The sequence below is a fragment of the Notolepis coatsorum genome (genome assembly GCF_963971535.1).
Source record: "Notolepis coatsorum genome assembly, chromosome: 15".
Taxonomy (NCBI): Eukaryota; Metazoa; Chordata; class Actinopteri; order Aulopiformes; family Paralepididae; genus Notolepis; species Notolepis coatsorum.
The window spans coordinates 82,361,903-82,368,843 of record NC_140179.1 but is presented as its reverse complement, the minus strand read 5'-3'; positions in this window follow the sequence as shown (position 1 = coordinate 82,368,843).

Genomic DNA, 6,941 nt, shown 5'->3' with positions numbered 1-6,941 from the left:
CCGCGATTTGAGTGACAGACAGAGAGAGCGAGAGAGACATTGACGCGCAGGGGCCAAGCGGTCTCTCTTAATGAGTAATACAGGTGGCTGGCAGTTGGCTACAAGCATAGATGCATAGCTGGCAGTTGGCTACAAGCATAGATGGGGCGGGTGTTATTATGCAGATGAGAAACCTCTGACGTCACAGATACGCAACATTTCAGATGACTCACTTGAGTGAGGGACAATATTGTGAGATGAGAATTGGAAGAATGCGCCAAATTGAGAATTAGAGACATAGATCCTATTAATATAAGTCCACATAGCTAGAAAATAATGCTAAACACTGGAAAAGGCCATTTATAAGATAGTTCCCCTTTAACCCTTTCACTGCCACACGACAGAAGGTTAACCCTTTACTATCACACAACCGACGGCGATGCTCCATCATTAGCATCGCCGTCGGTTGTGTGTGATAGTAAAGGGCTAACCTTCTGTATTGTCACAGTGAAAGGGTTAACTGCCTGTCGTGTGGCAGTGAAAGGGTTCTTGCACTGGTCAAAACGCTGAGTCAGTCATTCACAGGACTGTAGCCTGGCTCTGGTGTTTTATAACCGAAGACCGGTTTTAAGGGGAAGGTCAAAAGCTGGCTGCTGGAAAGGGTACTAGAGTGAGCTAATATTCCATTCCAAGGATGCATTGAAGCATTTGTATTTGGAATGTCAAGATAATGTACCTGGACAAATGATATGGTATCACTCTTTAACTGTGATCTTGAATACTGGGTAGCTGCTTAATATGCTTGTATTTGTATTGAAGATCATGAAATTATGAATTGTATAGTTTTTGCTACTGCAATTGTACAACACTGTTCTTGGTTACTGGCTGTATCTTTAGAACTTCCTATGCTATTTTCTGAGAGGCTTTGAATATTGTGTATATAGCCTGAGAACCTTTGAGAATGTATTGATTGAATGTGTTGTAATATTGCTTCATATATTGTGATTATTTCAATAATACTTTATAGGCTTTATCAGTCCGCGATACCAGGCTAAAATAGGGTGTCTATATCAAAGAATTTAACCGACACTAAAATCCCATAGCAAGACACTTGTGAAACATTCCTGAAAATATCACAGCAAAGTGACTTGATTATTGTCATTTATTACCAATAGTGCAAGTCTATACTGTTCAGTAAGAGGGATGGATTGCATCAGTACTCTGTATATTTGGCTGATACTGAAAGTTTAGGATTTGGAATCAGTATCGGCACTGCGGCAGTGAATTTTTTTTATTATTTTTTTGTGCATCCTTCCCTTCTAGTGTAGTCTCCACGTTTAACACCAAGCACCACAATGGAAATTAGTCTGACCTTCTGCATGAGTCTGACCAGCTCGACGGATTCTTCGTCCACTTCAGACTCTGTGTACCACACGCATCAGAGGCAAAAAGGAAAGTAATCCTGGTCAGAACAACAGGGCAGACTACAATATTTGCATTTGCTAACGATTCTCCTGAATTTAGTGATCTAAACAATCAATCCATGCCAAAGCTACATATGTAAAAGGTGAAAGACTTTACGAAAATTACGTCCAGCCATTTTCGTAAAAATAAATAAAAAAAGTCACTTTTAGTCAGGGGAGTGCCATGGTTTTCTCCATAGAGCTCCATTATGCTTTCATTTAGGGGAGTGTCATGGTTTTTCCATAGAAGGCAACTGTCATGTCACCCAGTGGGTTTACCAATTGACTCGAACACATTGTGTTTACAAACACGAAACCCGTCTATAGGTTACTCTGTTGGTCAGTCAGTTGGTTGGGCCACAGAAAATTTCAACCCTAGGAGGCTGAAATTGGGCATGGATGTCAAGTGTGTGCTCATTATGGTTCAATTGGCTAAAAGGGGGTGTGGGAGTGGCCTATTGCAAAAAGGTTGCAGCTATTAAAAATGTCTGCTTTTTAATAATGCATGTTTATGTGTTTTTAATAATTGTCAAATAAAACTCAACTAAACCCAGAGAGTAGTGGTCCTTTTTCTAGTAGGTTCCCTGATGACAAGAGGGCTAGTATGCTCTATTTAGTCCTATTTAGGTCCTAGACTCAACAAGATGGAGAACTTCTGTTCTAGTCTAGTGTCACGTCCAAAGATATGACCATTCTAGTCTATCGAATGCCTTCATGGCATCTAAAGACAGATAGTGGCCGGAGTTGTATTGTTCTTACTGTTGTCAATTACATGTAACAGATTGATTGATTGAACATTTTATTAACAGATTGCAGAATGGGTACAATACAGTACAGCTCAATACACACAATTGTTAAGGGGCTGCAGACCAGAGAAAGACTTTCGTCTTGTTTACATCAGGGTCCCCCATTTTCAATTCATCATAACATATATGACATACATGACATACAGATAGACAGTCTCCTAAGATTATCTGTGGCTAATCGACCTTGAATAATTAAGCATTACATCATGCGCAGGAGTGTGTTCTACTCATTAGATCACGCCTAGGGGTGGTTGTTAGGCCCGACGCGCAGCGGAGGGTTGTTAGACCCCCCTAGGCGTGATCTAATGAGTATAACACACGACTTCAAGTGATGTAATGCTTTTATACAATGGCCCAATTCACCCAACCGTATTGCTATACAATAAACACAAAGTAATTGAAGCATAATGGAGATTTATTCACAAAACCATCCACAGAGAAAATAAATCCAATAGTAGATCCACTAGTAGACACCAGAGGGAGCTCCACAAACCATGTTAAACCCAGATTCGGCTCAAACAAGGAATGTGAATCACTACCCACTTTCAAAACCACTCTCAAAGAGCACCTACGGGAGACTGCAATTCGAAACTGGCCCCTGTAAATGTCTTAACCCAACCCCCTCCAATGTACAGTAAATGTCCTAACCCAATAATACACGAGACCCTCTTCTTGGGACCAAGTAAGGTTTCGTCGATAATCCAATGTACAGTTACCCCCCCCCCCCACCCAACCACCTCCAATGTACAGTTTCCCCCCCTCCACCCCACCTACCCAACCTCCTCCAATGTACAGTTTCTTCGTCAAATGTATATACTCTCTTTTTTAGACTCTTTTTGTATCACAAACAGTACTGTATTTGTAAATCTGATATGTCATAAATGTATAGATGTAGCAGTACTGTCTATCTGTATGTCATGTATGTCATATATGTTATGATGAATTGAAAATGGGGGACCCTGATGTAAACAAGACGAAAGTCTTTCTTTGGTCTGCATCCCCTTAACAATTGTGTGTATTGAGCCGTACTGTATTGTACCCATTCTGCAATCTGTTAATAAAATGTTCAATCAATCAATCAATCAATCAATCAATCAATCAATCAATCAATCAATCAATCAATCAATGATGAATTGAAAATGGGGGACCCTGATGTAAACAAGACAAAAGTCTTTCTCTGGTCTGCATCCCCTTAACAATTGTGTATATTGAGCCGTACTGTATTGTACCCATTCTGCAATCTGTTAATAAAATATCCAATCAATCAATCAATCAAATCCAATTGTTGTGAAGGGCCAGATTAAACCGAATATATATATTTATTTATATATATATATTTAATTGTATTTGTATATTCTCTAATATTCCCTGATATCCCTTGTATATTCCTTGTACAATATGCATTGAATATCCATTCTAGCCTACTGAACATCCCATAATAGTCTCCATTCTACTATTGGTCGAGACCTTGGTGCCAGGCTGCCATACCCCCCAGACCCAGTTCAAACGTACCGCTCAACATGTACGAACAAGTCCTAGTTCCGCGTAGGAATCTGGCTACCGCACCACTAATGGTACTATTTGTTCATAGTGCGTATATATACTGCGCTACTAAAGTAGGACTTTCTTTTTAGTCCAGTTTCTTACCCTCCAATAGAGTGACAGACGTAAAGCCTCCCCGCGACGCCACGTGTGGGAGTAAGGCCAAGTTCGGCCTACCATCGGTATTGAGACATCGTGTATATTAATATTTGAATAGTCATATTTGGCACTATATCGTCGAGTTAGACGTAGTCTATTAAGCTAATAATAGTCTATTCATATGTAGTGCTTCGTGCGGTGAGAATACTATCGTAGTCAGTACCCCCATCGTTTCGGGTAGAACTGGCTGCTTATCCAGGGTGGCCGACCCCATGTGAGGCTGCACCCGAGGAGCCCCAGAGCCGACGAGCGAGTGGACCTGCATACCGGATTATTCTACCGACGACAGCCCGCCTTCCCAGGCACGGATTATGCTTTGTATACAGTGATTATTCTATGGATAAAGACCAACACTGCCGTGTGTTGGAAACCCCCCCCCGGAGAGGACGACAGGTGAGGAGACGCTCTACACGACGAGGTCGCTTCACGTCTCTCCATCGTGGACCGGAGGAAGCCGGCCCACAGAGAGTCCAACTGCTTTCATCTGTGGATCGAGGATCGCTGAGGCACCGAGCCGCACAACCGTGGGTTCTCCCAGGATACCCTCGGCCAGACGGATACAGCCAGACTCTACCCCCCCCCCCCCTTCTCCAGTTGTCTTACAAGCGACCGGAATTCCCCCCTAGTGTATCCAGTTCTATAATCATTAAAGTATCATTGCTATTATTCCTTAAATATTCCAGGTTGTATATTTACCGCCTGCGCCACCAGAGATTGGACGTTCTCTATTGATATACCAACGAATACTCATTTGCCATAAAAGTGCATCCTATTTCAAATCATAAATGTAATTAAGTGATTGCTCTACATACCTTTTGCTATGTATTAATTATTATTAAACGCAGACTTTCGACTTGGTACATTTGTGTTGGATCGTTTCATCTACGTGGGAGTGTTTACCATAATTATTTATGCCTAGTACTGGGTGGCCAGAGTCTAAAGTACAAGAGGTAGTGGTAGTAAGTATCATATCTAACAATACAGTCAGGGAATTGTACCCCTCAGTTACACCAATGGTTGACAAAAAAAAGAAAAAAAAAAAGATCGACTGCGATTTTTCTTTTGTTTCACAATGGGTCATGACAAACCAATTACATAATCTAACATATGTGTAATGGACTAACATATTCCACTTGACTATCTTTTTTGGAGGATTCGTTCAAAGGTTATTCATACTTCCATTTGTCTATCTATGGCGGATTCATTCAGACAGAAAAAATAAGTAATTCGGTTGTGGGAGGGATCTGGGGTCACATGGATTGTGTTATACGAAATAACGTCTAACTTGACTGTTTCAGCCAATCAGAATCAAGAAATGTCATGAATTAGATTATGTCATGTACTGTAGAGCCTAATTTATATGAAGTTATTTCATGGACACAGATTAAGCTCAGATCAGGACAGAAAATTAGAAATGTCTTTTGGTCCAGTACTAGGTTTAGGCCTAATTTATCTCTGTGAATTTATTTCAAAATGTTCAATTTGACCAATTAGTCTCTCAAGATAACAATCCAAGAAGGGAGATCCTGGCCCGAGTTGGAAAGATGCACCACATGCTGCAAGGACTTTCACTGCACGTTCTGTTACCTATACAATCTGTTACCTACCTCATAATATGGGGTTTAAATATTGAAGGGTTAGGAAAAGTCAAATGTCAACAATAACATGTTGTTTTTATTTGGCTTTCTTGCACCTCTCTCTGTCTGTCTGTCTGTCTGTCTCTCTCTGTCAGTCTCTCTGTCTCACCTGAAAGTGCTGAACTACAGTGGTGGCTGGTGGAAAATATTCCTAGGTATTTCCACTCCCAAACGTGAACAGTATTTGCTCACATATTTAAGTAGTGCATTCTTAGGTGGTACTTGAAAGACACTTTGCTATTCAATTTTTCTTATGTTCAGTGGGTAGTTATTCCAATGATTGATGGCACGATAAACAACAGTCCTCTTTAAAGCATTTGATTTTGGACGTGGTAACATAATCTGTCCATCATCGGCTGACCTAGTAAAATAAGAATGAACCTGACTGCACCTGACAATTTGTTTGTATAAAAAAACAGTTTGAGACGAAAAGACAGTGTTCCTGACAAATGTAACCGTGTTGAAAACCAGCCTATTCTCTACTGTTAACCATGAGAGTTGACGGTGCATACTGATAGTGTTTGTTCTCATGGAACAAGTATAGTATATGTCTGTTTGTCTGTCTGTCAAAGCAATAACTCTGGCAGTTTTAATCCGATTTGGATCACAGTTTTCCGAGTTGGGGGTAGCGTCACGATATTTATTGATGGCTGGCTCTGAATATTGCGGTTTGTGTTCATCATTTTTTTTTTATCTTTGTTAGTTACTTAGGTTCTTGGTTTAACAATGGGCTATAGGTAGGCGTGTGTGGTTCTGCAGAAAACAGTTCCTCTCCAGCTGTGTGGTTCTGCAGAAAACAGTTCCCCTCCAGCTGTGTGGTTCTGCAGAAAACAGTTCCCCGACATTAGACATCCTAAAAAGAAATGATAAGAAAGTTAAATCAATATCTGTTGTTGTAGGCTTTATTTACTAAAACACACATTCAGGTGAGTATATAGGTATATGTGCTTTCTCCTTCACAGGTAGACAATGGTAAATGTATACATATTTCACAATAATAGGCCACAAGGCCCCTACACACACACACACACACACACACACACACACACACACACACACACACACACACACACACACACACACACACACACACACACACACACACACACACACACACACACACACACACACACACACACACACACACACACACACACACACACACACACACACACACACACACACACACACGTCACACACACAGTAGCTGTACTACTACAAACTGCATACTTTTACACAGGTAGACAATGGTAAATGTATACATATTTAATTTCACAGTAATAGGCCACAAGGCCCCTATACACGCACACAGACACACACACACACGCACACAGTAGCTGTACTATTGCAAACTG